This window comes from Schistocerca cancellata, chromosome 5 (genome assembly GCF_023864275.1).
Source record: "Schistocerca cancellata isolate TAMUIC-IGC-003103 chromosome 5, iqSchCanc2.1, whole genome shotgun sequence".
Classification (NCBI taxonomy): domain Eukaryota; kingdom Metazoa; phylum Arthropoda; class Insecta; order Orthoptera; family Acrididae; genus Schistocerca; species Schistocerca cancellata.
In genome coordinates this window covers 165,389,061-165,407,259 of record NC_064630.1, presented here as the reverse complement: position 1 = coordinate 165,407,259, position 18,199 = coordinate 165,389,061, and positions in this window count along the sequence as shown.

Genomic DNA, 18,199 nt, shown 5'->3' with positions numbered 1-18,199 from the left:
TCCCCACCGCCCCTGAAAACACTGATACCACTGTCCCTCTGCTCATCCCTGGCTTTTGGCTCCTGAGTCAGTTACCCCCTTTGACATAAACACTCCCATCATTGCACACAACATCACACTTGTCCTCCACTCCAAATGCAGCACCGCCCCTAGTCTCAACAGTATCACATACTACCACCTCAAGAAGTCACCCTCAATCCTTCCTGGCCTGGCCTGCCCCTCCACTGGATTTTACGCTGACCTGAGGAAGACTTTCCATGTCTTGCTGTTCTCTAAACCCAACAAATCCCCCTCTGACACCTCTTCCTATCATCCCATCGGCCTCACCCCTGTGTTCAGTATAGATTTTGAGTCAATCCTCTCCTGCTGTACTCATCGCCACCTTAACCAGCCCCACCTCCTTCCCCTTACCCAGTGTGGCTCCCAACCCTCCTTCCCAGCCGACGACCATCTCCTTAACCTTACCACTCTTCTTTCCTTACAACTTAACTCCTGTCATTCCATTAACTTTGTTTCCCTTGATCTCTAGAACACCTATGACCGTAATGAGATTTTCACTCTGCAGTGGGGTGTGCGCTGATATGAAACTTCCTGGGAGATTAAAACTGTGTGCTGGACCGAGACTCGAACTCGGGACCTTTGCCTTTCGCGGGCAAGTGCTCCACCCGCGAAAGGCAAAGGTCCCAAGTTCGAGTCTCGGTCCGGCACACAGTTTTAACCTGCCAGAAAGTTTCACCTATGACCATGTCTGACATACTGGGCTCTTCTTCAGACTTCAAACCTATGCTCTCCCCATCAATTTCGTCTGTCTTATTGCTTCCTTCCACTCCCATTGTCCCTCCTGTGTCACTATCCACAATTCCAACTCCTGTACTTTCTATCCCACCACCATAGTGTCCCAAGGCTCTGTTATTTTCCCTCTCTTCTATTTCCTGCATACTGCTGATATGCCCAAATCTCCCTCACCTGTTTATTTCCTATAATTTGCTGATAACACCTCCTTTCTGGCCCTTTATCCTGCTGTTCAACAGTCCCAACGTACACTCCAAACCACCTTGACCAGTTCGCCACTTGTATGCCTGTATTGCTTCAATTTCTGCCCCTTCCAGATTCTATAAGGCCCACCAGATCCTGGAACGCCATGCACTCCACCCTCACCTTCCATATCTGCCTTTCATCCCCCATGCACATCCTCTATGACCTCATCCCCTTCCCCCACCTTCTTCTTTTCCTCGAACACATCCACAACCTGTATATTGTCCACCAATTCGATCCCCCCACCCCTTGATGTTCCCCTTCCTCTCCACCCCCAGCCTGTTGCCACACCTTTGCCATGTGTCCTGCCCTCTCTCCATCTCCTCACCCTCCATCTCATTTCCCAATGCAACTTCCAGCACCTACCCCTCCTGGATGAGCATCACCCTGACGTCTGCCCTCCTATCGACTCTAGCCCCATCTTGCCCCCCTACTCCTCAGAGCTCTCTCTCCCCACCCATTCTCTTCCCTTGAGTGGTTCTTCTCCCTTCTACACCCCCTTCCTGTGGCCCCTTGTGTGTCTCTGCACTCCCTCCTGTCTTGTCTTCCCTCTTCATCTCCCACCCCATCCATCTCTTGCCTCTTGGTGCACCCCCGGCCCCCTATTTCCTCTTCCCCCACTCCCCAGCCCCCTTCCCATTGCACCTTCCACCCCTCTTTTTCCCTCCTTTCAGGCCTCTTGTCCCTCAGCAGGTCTCTACCAGCAGTTTTTATTCTTCATGTGTGCTCTGTCGTTTACACTGGTTTTTAAGTTGTTCTCACTCTGTGTGTTTTTATACTGTGGCATACCTTTAACTTCTGTGTGACTCTAGTGTATTTTAAGTGCCCACAAATTGCCAGCTGTGTTCTTTTAGCCTTATGTCAACTTTTTTAACTCACTCACCCCCCCCCCCCGCCCCACCCCAGTGAATGCCCTGTGTAAGTGTATCTGTTAACTTCCATTATCTCCATTTACTGTGTTTTTATATCCCCCTTTGTTCGCCCTTTTTATGTATGAGTTCCCCTTTTTGTATTTTTTGTAAAGCCACTTGGCTGAAGAGCAGAGGGCTTTGCTGCTGCCATCCCTCCCATGCCCATATGGGGCAGGGGCATGAAATTACAACACAGGGTAAAAAGGATATCTTTAAAATGGAAAAGAGGAAATATTTCAGTTGGTCCATGAAACAAGGAAGTATAAAAGTTCAGAGAAGTTCAGGAATACAGTAATACAAGTCGCTCAGCAATGAAATGAATAGGAAGTCCACAGAAGCTAAGACAAAATGGCTGCATGAAAAATTTGAAGGACTCAAACAAGAAAGAAAAGGGCCTTGGAAGATGAAATGACGCAGAGGGGGATAGGCAACATTCCATCAGAATTTCTAAAACCACTGGGATAAGTGGAACAAAATGACTATTCAAGTTATTGTATAGTATGTGAGTCTGGCGATATACCATCAGACTTCCGGAGAAATATCTTCCACACAATTCCAAAGGCTGCAAGAGCTGACCAGTACGAGAATTATCGCACAGTCAGTTGAACAGTTCATGCATTCAACTTGCTGACAAGAATAATATGCAGAAGAATGGAAAAGAAAATTGAGGATGTTTTAGTTGACGATCAGTTTGGCTTTAAGAAAGATAAAGGCACCAGAGAGGCAATTCTACGTTGCTCTCGATAACTGAAGCAAGATCAAAGAAACATCAAGACACGTTCATAGGATTTGTTTCCCTGGAAAATGCGTTCGACAATGTAAAATGGAGAACAGTATTGGAATTCTGATCAAACAGGGGTAAGCTAGGGGGAAGAAAGCCATGAGGGAATAATAAGAGTGGCAGACCAAGAACGAAGCACTCAGATTAAAAAGGGTGTAAGACAGGGATGTATTCTTTCACTGTTACTGTTCAATCTGTACATCAAAGAAGCAATGATGGAAATAAAAGAGGGGTTCAAGACTGGAACTGAAATTCAAGATGAAAGGATGACAATGATATGATTCGCTAATGATATTGCTTTCCTCAATGAAAGTGAAGAAGAATTACGAGATCTGATGAATAAAATGAACAGTCTAATGAGTACAGAATATTGATCGAGAGTACATCAGAGAAGAAAGGAATGAGAAGTAGCAGAAACGAGAATGGTGAGAAACTTAACATCAGGGTTCATGGTCATGAAGTAGGTGAAGTTAGGGAATTATACTACCTAGGCAGCAAAATAGCCAATGGTGGATGGAGCAAGGTAGACATCAAGAGCATACCGGCCCTGGTAGAAAGGGCATTCCTAGCCAAGAGAAGTTTACTAGAATCAAACATAGGCCTTAATTTGAGGAATAATTTTGAAAATGTACATCTGGAGCACACCATTGGATGATGGTGAAATGTGGACTGTGGGAAAACCAGAACAGAAGAGAATCAAAGCATCTGAGATGTAGTGCTACAAATGAATGTTGAAAATTAAATGCACTGTTAGGTATAGAATGAGGTGGTCGTGCTCAGAATCGAAGAGGAAAGGAAAATGTGGAAAACACTGACAAAAAGAAGGGACAACATGATAGGGCATCTATTAGGATATCAGGGAATAAATTCCCTGGAAATAAGGAGATCTGTAGAAGGCGAAAACGGTAGAAGAAGACAGAGATTGGAATGTATCCAGAAAGTAATTGAGGACATAGTTTTCAACTACTGCTCTGGGATGAAGAGGTTGGCACAGGAGAGGAATTCGTGGCAGACTGATGACAAAAATAAATGCCCAGAGGACAATAATAAATGACAGTGACTTGAGTGTAATTATTATCTTTCAATAAAACTGTAATTTCTGTCGATCTCATTGCTTATTTCTTGAGTTACTGTCAGTACTGTACTGTAGTAGTTGTCTCTATATATGGCTCAAGTTTCATGGAACTGTGGCAGTGACAAATAACACAAAAATTACTTTCGCCTTTAATTTTTACACATATGTTTATCTGTGGGAAGAAATGTTTATCAATACAGGACTATGCAGAGGGGATACAGGGGAATAAGGCACATCACCGACATGTTACTTGCTAGCAAGAAACATTGTTCTGAGGCAGATGCTTTTTTATGAGAGTGTAAAGCTGTACTGGTATGCTGAAAGATTAGAGCTACAAAGGAATCCACTGAAAATAAATATGGAATACTGACCACATTTATGATTAGAGATACTGATATGGTCCATGATTGTTTATTTATTCTACTGGTTTTGAGTAAAAACATACTATGTAACTGTCTAAACAGCATTGCCTTATGAGTTATTCACCCCAATGTCAGCTATACTTTTCTAGATGATAAGTAACAGGAATACAAATTTTGCTTGAAATCCAGAAGTACAATTAGATCTTATCACTTTCCCACTGCCACCCCATTTACAGAGTAGGTATGCTAGGGGTGTTTGAGCTTAGCAGTATTTTTCCTGTGTAGTAAGCCTTATGTATACAAAGTTTGGTTCAGTTCTCTCCACATATCCCAGAGCTTTATTTGCATATCACATCATCCTCCCCTAAACCTGCCCCATCTCTATGAGTGGTAGGGATATCCCAGTGATTAAACATTTATTTCTCAGAGCAGCTCTTAAGTGTAGCATGCTTGGCTGAAATTTCACAGAGCATTCTACAGTTATGCTTTAAAATTTCATACACTCATACCATCATTACCACCTTCAGAGCAAAATTCTGTGACTGTTGTCAGTCAGCACATGGATCTCAAAGTGCAGTTCACTTTTGATCATTTTATCTTGTTTATTGTTTCACATTGTCAGCCCATCTGTAATGATAATAGTGTTGCCTTACCTTAACACTATACCTTTTCTAACAGTAATTTACACGTATACGAAGTTGGCAGAAATTTTCCAGGCATTCCAGAGTTATTATTAAATGTTACCACTCACCCCAGCTCACTACAACCTCACAAACAAGGGCACTTTAGGTGTCTTAGCAGCACAGTAAATTCTCCTGGTACTAAATCATATGTGAACCAAGTTCGGTTAAAATTGATTGAAGTGTTCCAAAGCAGTAATGGAACACACAAACATATACAAAATTTTACATATATGAAGTTGTAATGTGAAAACTGTTGTAGGATATAAGCACAATATACAATTATAAGCCATTCTAACAAATATGCAAAGGAATTGTTTAAAAAATTAGTAGTAGTCTTAGGTGAAATGGTGAATAGAGTTCTGTTGCATTGAGAAATATACATTGCAGATGGTGTCTCACCTGACACACTTGAAGTGTATAACATAAATCAATTAAGAGCTGTCAATATTCATCACAACACTCTAATAAATTAAGCAGCTATGCTCCTTTCTCTTCACTTCTATCATACAGTTAGAGGAACAAAAATTACAGTGCCTGTGATACATGATAAGATGGGGAAAGAGAGCTGTAGTATCATTGGCTTCCTCCCCATTTCTTCAAAGTCACTTGCAATAGTGACAAATCATAAGAACAGCCTGAAGTGCCTGTATTGGTTTGCTATCTACTCATTTGACTTTTTTGTTAGTATAACTCATAGCAGATAACTCACAAAATTATGGTAGTTACGAGAAAATTTCTTAATAAAATTTTCTCTATTGTCTGGTAAAACTGACCAAATGATGAACTTTGGATATTGGCTACAAGGAAACTGCATGTACCTTCCTTTGTTGGATCACTGCCAGACTGTAATTCCAATAATTTGGCTTTCAAGCCACCATTTTTTCCATCTTCTCTGACAAAGATTTACAGTGGTAAAATATGGCAAGTTGCCCTATGTTGTTGGAGCACACATTAAACTATATTTCTCCTATAAGTGACTGTGTGAAACTCAAAAGAAGGCAAGTGACCACTTCCAGTGAAGTAGTGCAGTATTCAAATCAAAATTTTGCTCAATGTCGGTTTTAGTTCAGCAAGAAGACTTTTGCACATAAAAGAGGTAGGTGAAATATAGTACTTAGGCTCATTTAGAGGTGCAGAAATGAAATTAATCTAATAGAAAGGTGAGACATTGCAGAATTCAGCCAACACAAAATCATTACAAAATGGACCAGTGTTTGATGTGTTTCAGAATTAAGGACATACATAAAACATGTACTCAGCAGAAGTATCTTATCAGTTAGTACTAGTAATGGAGTCAGGTAAATGCACTGCTGAAATATTTCAGAATGAAAAAAATAGATGGAAAAGGTCAGATTGTTTTTGTTAGAGCACACAATATCAGTGTACTCTTACCATCTGTTTTAAAGACTGTATGGTGAACATAACCATTCAGCTAAATAGGCTTGATACATTCAACAGACCAATCACAAAACACAACTATAAATGTATCTAATAGTAAAACTGCCATTGTGCTATCAGAACAGTAATGCAGAAAAGGAGAGGTACTACAACAAGCTGTGGAAATTTGTATGTTTTCTAGGAAGAGACACAAATAAAAGAATAATAAAAACTGTATGCATGAAAATTACAGAAAAAAACAGTATCTGACTTGGAAGGGCCTAGAAAGAAATTTTGATGGAATATTAAAAAGTCAGATCAGTATTGATTATACGTGAAGTGAAAACATGTTAAGACCATAAATGGTTTCTTTCTGAAGAATTAATTGCATTTAGAAGTAGCAGCTCTGTGTAATTTGGAGCCTTCTGGCCAGGGTATACTAGAGGCTTATACTGTAATAAGAAATACCTGAATCCTTTCCATTAATTTCTTTATTTTTCTACTATCCCATATTCATTGCTGTCTGTTGTCAAACAGTAGTGTAATGCCACATGTACAATGTATCTCACAGTTTTAAAAATCTATTTTCATAGTGATGTCTCGCACTTCAGTTCTGAAACAATTTGACTTTGTGCTCCAGTAGAATGAGCAAATGTAATTAGGTAAATGTATAGTGTTAATGTAAGGCACCATTAGTATCATTATGGAAGGGATGACTAAGTGAAACAAATAACAAAAAATATAATCAAAAATGAACTATACTTTGGGGTTAGTGAGCTGGTAACAGTCACAATATTTTGCTCTAGAGGCAGTGATAGTGGTATGAGCAGATGATTTATGAAGTATTACTGTGAAATGCTTTAGGCAATGTGATAACTCAGAAATTTCCTACAGATATTGTATATCCACATAGCTGCTGTGCAAAGGGAACAGAACTGTTGTTTAAATTTTACTTATAGTAGCTATATTAGCTACCATTGCCTCAGACACCAAATAAACCCTTGACACTTTTATTTTCAATTTCAAAAACTCTGCCATTCTTTATATTTGGTATGATTTATTTAAGGAGAATACTGTTCGTTCCACTTTGATGTAGTATTCAATACAACAAAAAGTGTAATTGCTTTTCAAGATGCAAGCTGATTTCGGTACTCAAAATCCTGTGCTTGTGCAAACCCTGTTCATGATGTATTTCATCTGAATGGCAGGATCATTTCCCTCACCTTATAACAATGGCAGTTCAGTATCTTCATTACTTGGCTAGTGGAACCTGATGACATTACTGCTGGGGTAATATGTATCCCATATCCTATAACCTAGGAAATGTTTAAAACACTTTTTCATTACAGCCTGTATCTCAGATTATTATTTATGATTTCATATCTAGTATTCATCTCAGTTAGCAATCCTTCATCCCATTTGCAAGTAGCGATTCTAATGATCAATGCATCCAAAACTGATAGCTCCATTCTGTGTTTCATCTAGTCTTCTTATGACCACTACTTCAAGTGCAAAATGACTTGTAAATGATTTAATGAACATCTGACTTGAAACACTGAAGTGTTTTTTTTAATTAATAGTATAAGCACAACACCAAAACCAGTGTAATAAAGTAAAGACCTCAAAACCACTAAACCAATGGTGTATATAGCCATTCATTTTAGAGAAACTTTTTGGATTGACAGATGTGATCACTTTTGTTCAAAACTGAAAAGTTGTATCCATTTAAGGAGGCAAAAATTAAGCCTGCAGAGAGTATGGGAATGTATTGTTCATATAGGGAGGTGTAACATAATTTCATTTGATGAAGAAAATAACTTTATTTAGTAAAATGTGGGAAATGTTTATGAGAGAGAGAGAGAGAGAGAGAGAGAGAGAGAGAGAGAGAGAGAGATTTTTAGGACAACCTGTCATAGTTACCTTGCAAGTGGATGTGACACATTAGTATAGGAGGAATCTATTAGATTAATGAGACACTTTTTAATGTGATCCAGTAATGAAGCATAAATAATTCTTAAATATTTTTCATGAAAATGTAGAGTATCCACACAAACCGTTCAAGGAAGGGACAAACAAATGGTGAGCAACTGGAAAACAAAATAAAATACAATAAGAAACGGATACTACTCAGTGTGATTCAAACCATCTGTCTATGATTTAGAGATGAAAAACTAATTTACAGGTATCTTACAAGTTCTTACAATTATTGTGAATCCCAACTCCAGTTCATAATTTGGGATTTACAATGCTACTCAAATTTTTTCGTTTCTGAAATTACTAAATTGGAGCATCACAGGGTACTATTAGGGACACACTATGCTTACAGATGTGACATGTATATAGATTTCCAATGATATATGTTTTTTACTACCCACAACAGGCAACCATTGATAGTTCTTCCCAACACAGATGTCGCAAGCAGAAATGTGTAATAGCTGCAGTAATTATACCTTTTCATTATATGTGTGAGAAACAAAAGAGCCTTACATTGCCAGTTCTCAATCTCAATCTCAACTTACTGTGCAACTGAACAAGTAGGGCAAGTAGGGGTAATTGCACTACAACTTTAAAATACCAGAAACTGCACAACATGTGAGTCAATAATAAATAGATAAATTTTTCAGAGCACATGGAATTTAGAAAATTGTAATTATCTGGTGCATCAGAGCATTATTTCTTAAGGGCATGACAAACACAATATTAATTAATAGTTCTGTGTCTCTTAAGTTTTCCATTTGGCAACATAACTAAATAGAGATATTCACTTTAGTGCAGAGGATATGAAAGTCAATTTAAGCAAGGCAAAAATCAGATATTCATAATGAGAGTTTTTCGTGAGGATGAACTGGATCAGGAATGCAATTAAATATCTGTCATGTAACATGTATATTAATAATTCAGGAACTAATGTGAGAAATATTGTTTTCATGTAATTTAAATATTCTGTCATGTGGTGGAAACACATTTCAAAGCACATCACCTTAATTTCACCATGTTCATCAGCCTGCCCTTGGCAGAAACAGACAAAATTATAATATTTTCCTTTTTTCCTGCTCTCCATTTTGAACTTTACAATGAGGGTTGAAAATCATCACATATGTCACAGTATTTTCACTTTATTTCTTTTTTTTTTATAAGTGATTCTGATCACCAACCACAAACTTCTCTAATTTATACTGACAAATATGGCCACACAGTCGTCAAGAACCTGTATGAACTTCAAAGCTCCAAACAAAACATCATTTTTAATTGATTATGGAGTCTCATCTTTTTGAAAAGTGTTCCTTTAACACTGATGCTGTAACACATAGTGCAAACTAGATTGTTGTTCATTGGATATGTTTCCTTTACCATTAGAGTCCATGTATATGGTATATTACCTTTTCTGGAAAGGTAAAATGTATTATCAAATATGTAGTTTTAAGTCACTTCACGCATCATGTGCAGATAATCTGCATTAAGATATTTGATGAGATGGTTTTAAAGTATTCCTGCTATAATTTATGATATTCATTTGAATTTGTCTTGGTAACAAGTTACAACATAGGTTTCAAGTAGCAGGTACTTTAACTTGATGTATTAACAGAACCAATTCTAACAAAAAAGATTTTTATGAAAACAATCCCAATTCTTCAAAGAGTATTTCATCCAAATAAGAATGCAGTATTCTTTTGGTGGGAAGAATAATTTTCTCCAACATCAAATGATAAAATTTCCCAAGTTCATCAATTGACTGAATTTTGAAAATAATTTTGTATTTCACTAACTTCAAAAAGACATCTACATTTAATGCTATATTTTTATTGTTGGCACAGAATTTAGTTTCGGAACTTCTGGTCCACTTATGTACAGAATACATGATTAGTACCCAAATGTGCACTATATACTGTATATATACAACCACTTGCGGCATCTTTGTGAAGACAGTGAAGTCTCTCATAGGGTAGTGTGTCATTGTATTCTTTTAGGTTTCTGTGATCATGAAATAATGATAAATAACGGTATGATCTTTTGCACATGAGATTAACTGGAAATTCAGTTTGGCAATAGATAGCAAATAAATTGACACATCTTATAAGAACTGATGTATGTTCAAAAATTTATGCATGTATGGATGCATGTATGTATGTATCTATATATGGGGAAGGATAGATGAACATTACCATGATTAAAATTCAAGCATTTAGCTTAGAATTATAAATGAGGCTGCCATTAACACATGGAACAAATGCCTTTTGTACCCACCCACTGTGGGAACAGGTGCAACAATCTTCTGTTTTTATAGAATAGCTTGCCTCTTCCACCAGTTCTGCTGTTCTGATGATCATCTCTGCCTTCACTTGTTGAGGTATTCACTGTCATCTTGGCAAAGAACCATTGCAAGGTACCATCACTTGGATCAGGTGAACCAAGGTTTTTGAAATAGGTGTTAGAAAGAGTAAAAAAAGTTAGAATTTGCTTACAAATTAACACAATACTACTATAGGGGTAAAATACAGGGAGCGAAGGGCTATTTGCAATTTGTACAGAAACCTGATGGCAGTTATAAGAGGCGAGGGGCAAGAAAGGGAAGCAGTGGTTTGGAAGGGAGTGCGACATTGTTGTAGGCTCTCCCCGATGTTATTCAATCTGCATATTGAGCAAGCAGTACAGGAAACAAAAGAAAAATTCGGAGTAGGTATTAAAATCCATGGAGAAGAAATAAAAACTTTGAGGTTCGCTGATGACATTGTAATTCTGTCAGAGACAGCAAAGGACCTGGAAGAGCAGTTGAATGGAATGGACAATGTCTTGAAAGGAGGATATAAAATGAACATCAACAAAAGCAAAACGAGGATAATGGAATGTAGTCTAATTAAGTCGGGTGATGCTGAGGGAATTAGATTAGGAAATGAGACGCTTAAAGTAGTAAAGGAGTTTTGCTATTTGGGGAGCTAAATAACTGATGATGGTCGAAGTAGAGAGGATATAAAATGTAGACTGGCAATGGCAAGGAAAGCGTTTCTGAAGAAGAGAAATTTGTTAACATCGAATATAGATTTAAGTGTCAGGAAGTCGTTTCTGAAAGTATTTGTATGGTGTGTAGCCATGTATAGAAGTGATACGCGGACGAAAAATAGTTTAGACAAAAAGAGAATAGAAGCTTTCGATATGTGGTGCTACAGAAGGATGCTGAAGATTAGATGGGTGGATCACATAACTAATGAGGAGGTATTGAATAGAATTAGGGAGGAGTTTGTGGGACAACTTGACAAGAAGAAGGGATCGGTTGTTAGGACATGTTCTGAATCATCAAGGGATCACCAATTTAGTATTGGAGGGCAGCGCAAAGGGTAAAAATCGTAGAGGGAGACCAAAAGATGAATACACTAAGCAGATTCAGAAGGATGTAGGCTGCAGTAGGTACGGGGAGATGAAGAAGCTTGCATAGGATAGAGTAGCATGGAGAGCTGCATCAAACCAGTCTCAGAACTGAAGACCACGACAAAAACAACACTACAACAAGAAATCATTATCCATCCTAGTTAAGATTAGACATGTTAATTGAGTTATTACGTCACAAGCAACATATGGATCAGAGTGCCTAACACTGAATAAGAAAGGCGAACTAGAAAAAAGAGAGAGGAAAATGCTGAGAAAAACAATGAAAATTAAAAGCCAGATCGGTATACAAATACTGATAAAAGTTCACAGATACAGTGAGCAAGAGACGGTTAAAATTGTATTGACATTTAAAAATAACGGATGAAACATGGATTACAAAGAAGTAAACTGGAAAAAACTGTAAGGTGGATAGAAGCAGTGAAGAAGGATGCAAGCAAATTGATGTTACATAAGAAATATCACGTGACAGAATCACTTCAGGTATCTGACAGGAAATGCAGCCTATGAAGAAGATAAGCCAAAATTCCGACCAAAGAGAGTGTGGACAGATAATCACAGACGAGCGCTTGGAGAGGAAATGAAGAAGTATTAGGAAGAAAAAGAAACACCATAAGTCTTAAGTTGTACGCAGTCCAGCCCATAGCTCGCCAAATTCATCAATTTAAAAAAAAAATTAAAAACCTATGTATGCTTATTCTCCTCCTAACTATTGGACCAGTTTCAAACAAGCTTATAACACGCATCACGTACTGTATGGAGACTATAACTGTTGGGGCAATGTATGAGAGGGGTGGAGGTGGGGGTATAAAGGTAGTGTAGCTAACTATGCTTGAGTTCGTATGGTTTTTCATTCATTATTTTAAGATGACAGTACCTAATATCTTGCAATAAAGTTTACGCATTATTTCAAACCCTTAGCAAATTTTTCCTCGCTAAAAGTCGCCACAAAATCATGAAAGGAAAGAAGTTTATCTCTTACTGTGTTTTCGTTATCGATGCAGTAAAACTGCCGCTTCGGGCATGACGTTTTAATTTATAACTTCTTTGCTACTAACTTTCTTTACGGGATATTTTCCTGGCAGTATTCACATATATCTCTGAATGGACCTGCAAAATTATATTCGTGTGTGACACATACTTCAGGAGAGATGACATGGTAGACACTAGCACCCATGGTCTAGGGACGCCGGAGCGGTAGCTCAGCGTGTTCGGTCAGAGAGCTGGCTGGTCTCTGTAATGAAAAACTGAGTGACAGGATCAACAACGAACTTCAACGAATGTCACGTGACATACGCTACGACCAAATGCAACGAACGAAATGGAAGAAAGGCGGTTATTGTCTTTGTTTAGTAAGCAAAAAGTCACCCACCAATATCTAAATTTTGATTAATAATCAACATTGGCGGCCGAAGACAATCGGCATAAGAAGTCACCCTCGTGCTGCCAACGGCCTTGTCAAAGAGGGCGGAGGAGCGGATGGCTGTTCAAGGTGCCCTCTTGTCCTTCGGGTGGTAAATTGCCCCTAAAGGCGGGAGAATCAGCAATGAGCAACGGCATGAGAATGGAGGAGGCAATGGAAATAACTGCATTACAGACATGTCATGTGTATCCACAGGACATGCGGCCCGTAATTGAAAAAGTGTCGTGATGATCTCTCCATTGCAAAAGATCCGGTAAAGTCCCCCATTCGGATATCAGAGAGGGGCTGCCAAGAGGGAAAAAGATTGAATAAGCAACGAAAGGATAACGTTGTAAGAGACGGTGCGTGGAATGTCAGAAGCTTGAATGTGGTAGGGAAATGCAAAGGCTCAATCTAGATATATTAGGAGTCAGTGAAGTTAAATGGAAAGAAGACAAAGATTTCTGGTAAGATCAGTATAGGGTAATATCGACAGAAGCAGAAAATGACAATGGGGTTATGAATAGGATGATAGGGTAGAGAGTGTGCTACTGTGAACAGTTCAGTGATAGAGTTGTTCTTATCAGAGTCGACAGCAAACCAACACTGACAATGACAGCTCAGGGAGGCATGCCGACGTCGCAAGCTGAAGATGAAGAGTTAGAGAAAGTGTATGAGGATATTGAAAGGGTAATACAGTATGTAAAGGGCGATGAAAATCTAATAGTCGTATGGTACTGGAATTCAGTTGTAGTGGAAGGAGTAGAAGAAGAGGTTACGGGAGAATATGGGCTTGGGACAAGGATTTAGAGACTAATTGAGTTTTGCAATAAATTTTAAATAGTAATAGCGAATACTCATTTCAAGAATCACAAGAGGAGGAGGTATACTTTGAAAAGGCCGGGTGATACGGGAAGATTTCAGTTATATTACATCGTGGTCAGACAGAGATTCCGAAACCAGATCCTGGATTGTAAGGCGTACCCAGGAGCAGACATAGACTCAGATCACAATTTAGTAGTGATGAAGGGTAGGTTGAAGGCTAAGAGATTAGTCAGGAAGAATCAATATCCAAAGAAGTAGAATATGGAAGTACTAAGAAACGACGAGACACGGTTGAAGTCCTCTAAGGCTGCAGATACAGCAATGAAAAATTTCTCAGTAGGCAGTATAGTTGAAGAGAAATGGACCTCTCTAAAAAGGACAATCACAGAAGTTGGAAAGAAAACCATAGGTACACAGAAGGTAATTACCAAGAAACCGTGGGTAACAGAAGAAATAATTCAGCTGATCGATGAAAGAAGGACGTATCACAATGATCAGAGAAATTCAGGAATACAGAAATATAAATCGCTGAGGAGTTAAATAAATAGGGAATGCAGGGAAGCTAAAACGAAATGGCGGCATGAAAAATGTGAAAAACTGGAAAAACAAATTAGTGTGGAAGGACTGACTCAGTATACAGGAAAGTCAAAAGAAATAAAAAACAAGAGTGGTAACATCAAGAGCGTAATGGGAATTACGATACATGAAGTGGAGAGAGCAGATAGGTGCAAAGAGAACACTGAAGGCCTCTATGAGGGGGAAGAATTCTCTCATGTGATAGAAGAATAAACAGGAGCGATTTAGAAGAGAAACGGGATCAAGTTTTAGAATCAGAATTTAAGTTGCTCTGGAGGACTTAAAATCAAAGAAGGTAGAAGGGATTGATAACATTCCAGGAGAATCCCTAAAATCGTTGGGGGAAGTGAAAACAAAACGACTATTCACGTTTGTGTGTAGGATGTATGAGTCTGGCGAAATACCATCTGACTTTCGGAAAAACATGATCCACACAATTCCGAAGACTTTTGAGCTAATAAATGTGAGAATTATCGCACAATCAGCGTAACAGCTGATTTATCCAAGCTGCTGACAACAATAATATACTTAAGAATGTAGGAGAAAATTGAGGTGGTGTTAGACGACGATCCGTTGGGCTTTAGGAAAGTTAAAGGCACCAGAAAGGCAATTCTGACGTTGTGGTTCATAATGGAAGCAAGACTAAAGAAAACTCAAGACATGTTCGTAGGATTTGTAGACCCTGAAAAAGCGTTCAACAATGTATAAAGGAGCAAGATGTTCGAAATTCTGAGAAAAATAGTGGTAAGCAATATGGACAGATGTGTAATATACAAAGTGTAGAAGAGCCAAGATGGAATAACAAGAGTGGACGACGAAGAATGAAGTGCTCGGATTACGAATGGTGTAAGACAGGGATGTAGTCTTTCACCCCTACTGCTCAATCTGTACATCGGAGTAGCAATGACGCAAACAAAAGAAAGGTTCAGGAGTGAAATTAAAATTAAAGGTGAAAGGATATCAGTGATACGATTCGCTGATGACATTGCTATCCTGAGTGAAAGTGAGGAAAAATTACATGGTCTGCTGAACGGAATGGACAGTGTAATCAGTACAGAGTGTGGATTGAGAGTAAGTCAAAGAAACACGAAAGTAATGAGAAGTAGCAGAAATTATAACAGCGAGAAACTTAACATCAGGATTGATGGTCAAGAAGTAGATGAAGTTAAGGAATTCTGGTACCTAGGCAGAAAAATATCCAGTGACAAATGGAGCGAGGAAGACAGCAAAAGCAGACTAGCACTGGCAAAAAAGGCATTCCTGGCCAAGAGAAGTCTACTAATATCAAACATAGAACTTAATTTGAGGAAGAAATTTCTGAGACTAAGTGGAGTACAACATAGCATGATAGTGAAACATGGACTGTTGGAAAACCAGATCAGAAGAGAATCGCAGCATTTGAGATGCGGCGCTAGAGACGAATGTTGAAAATTAGGTGGACAACACACAAAATTTTTGTCTGGAATGGACTGGAGAAGACAGTCTGTGACTGATGAACTGTAACGCCTACTGCCGACTCACCACTGCCAGCGGCTGTTGCATGTGAAACGCGCATATGCGCGCGCTTTTGTCATGGTGTGCGATGTGGTTAAGATGTTTGGAAAATACACAGAAAGGAGGTGGAAGGCATGACAGTTTCCTTTTGTCTCATACACAAAGATCGAGACTAGAGCTCTGGTTGGAGGCTACTATTTGGCGTGGACTTCTGGGATTCTTCAGACGATAGCAGAGGACTTGTGACAACAATTTTCCTTTCTCTGATAGGTCAACAAATAAAAATGAACCACGGTTGGATGCAGCTGGTTTCTGGCAGTCTTCTTCCAGATGGGACACCAGAATTACACAGACGCAAAGTTCAGATTCATTCAAGGCCTGAGGTTGGAACAGAATGCATTTGGGGTCCGAGCCTGGAGCAGTATGCTTTCAGGATCCGATAGTGCTGCAGTAAAGACTGAGGCTGCTGCTTTGGCAAAGTGCAGACTGCCAAGAGACTCAGAGTTTTTCGTTGACAGCGTGGTGATGACTGTGGTGCTGTGAAGATTGGGAAGTTCTCGTTACGGTGTTTAAATTTAACCGAGATTGCCACCGTGTGAATTTTAGGTATTTCACGATAATGTTAGAAAGTACTTAAAGCCATATTCATTATTATTATTTTAGCTATATCAGTTCTTTCGAGATTCGGGAGTGTATGCTTATTAGAGTCTCGTATTACCACGTCTTGCTGGTTACCTTGCCACGTGCAGACATTACTTCCGGTGCATATCTGAATAAAATATCTCCTTGTACAATGAGTAAAGCAATTATTTTTGCCAAATCTTTTCAGATCAACGCAATCGCGATCTCTGGAGGTAACACTTCTTTTACAGTATATTTCTCTGTACCTTGCACGCCAATAATGTATCATATGTAACAGACAGTTTAATGCTTCATGTGCCTTTAGTCGTTTTAACCGAATATGTTATTTATTTTTAGTTTTCTCTCCATGTGTGCACATTCTAGTAAAATAAATGTGCAGTAACTGAATTTCTCTTGTTATTCCAGGTGTTAATCTCTGATCCGTTTTGCTTATGGATTAACCAGAACCATCAGCTGGTCATATTTCTTTGACAGTTCCGTTGTGCAAAGCTTTATCCAAATGACAGCGTTTCAATTGGGTTACCCTAACAATGATAGTTTCCCCCTTTAGTAGATACGTTTTGTTTAGCTTACCCTGCCGAGAGTACTTATTCATTTTTAACAGAAACATTTTATTAGAGAATTTTACGTTGTGCTGAGTAGTAATTGTAAACAAAAAATTCGATACGTTGTGCCATTTCCACGTTAACTAGCATCGAAGTAATTCAATCAGGCCGTTGAACAAATTCAAGCAGCCCTCCAGATACAATCAGTGGCAGTTGTTCTCATAGTGTAGATGATAGCACAGAAGACTGCTCAGCCTTTGGGTGTGGTTCGAACCACACTATCGACCCATGTGCATTTTTGTATCTCTCTCTCTCTCTCTCTCTCTCTCTCTCTCTCTCTCTCTCTCTCTCGGAACCCAACCGAATAACAGGTTTGGCCACATCATTTCTGGTGGGGCGCTTGAATTTGTGGACACTATAGCCTCATTGGCTAACTTCCATGCCAATTAAATAGGAAATAGTGCAAAGGATCTAAATTTTTACTTAATTATTTCTCAGCACAACCCACTCAACAACACCCTTACCATCTCTTCAGATTATGTTAGTGTTGAAGTTGCTAGACTTTATGCAGGAGCAGCAGTTCAGTTTTATTTAATACTTAACCAGCCACTCTGATACAGGGTTACCACTTTTATCCTAAAACACCTCAGGTGACTTCTGGCATGGATGCTTCACAAGTGTTGTATAGTCACTTTTTGCTACACCATGTATGTCTAACGGTAATGTTATCAGAGAGATGTCGAACATCAACCATCCTTTACTATGTGCCTGTTGAAAACAATATGTAGATATATGTCTTGCAGTTTATTAATACGATAATTAATGAATGATGTTCCAAGATTCGTAATAAAAACTGGTAAAATTTACGTTATCAACTTATAACAGACAAGTGCAAGAAAATGCCACTAGTTTGGTACATGTACAAGAGTGCTGTCATGATGTAGAAACAGACGTTAGTTAACATGAACAGGAAAGTATATTAATAAGGAGAAACAATAGGAAGAGATACCAAAGCTAATGAAATTAACAATGTTAATAAATCTGTGCATGAAGGTGTGTGGAAAGGAGACAAATGAGACTCTGGAATGTATGTGCGTACAGGGTGTTCA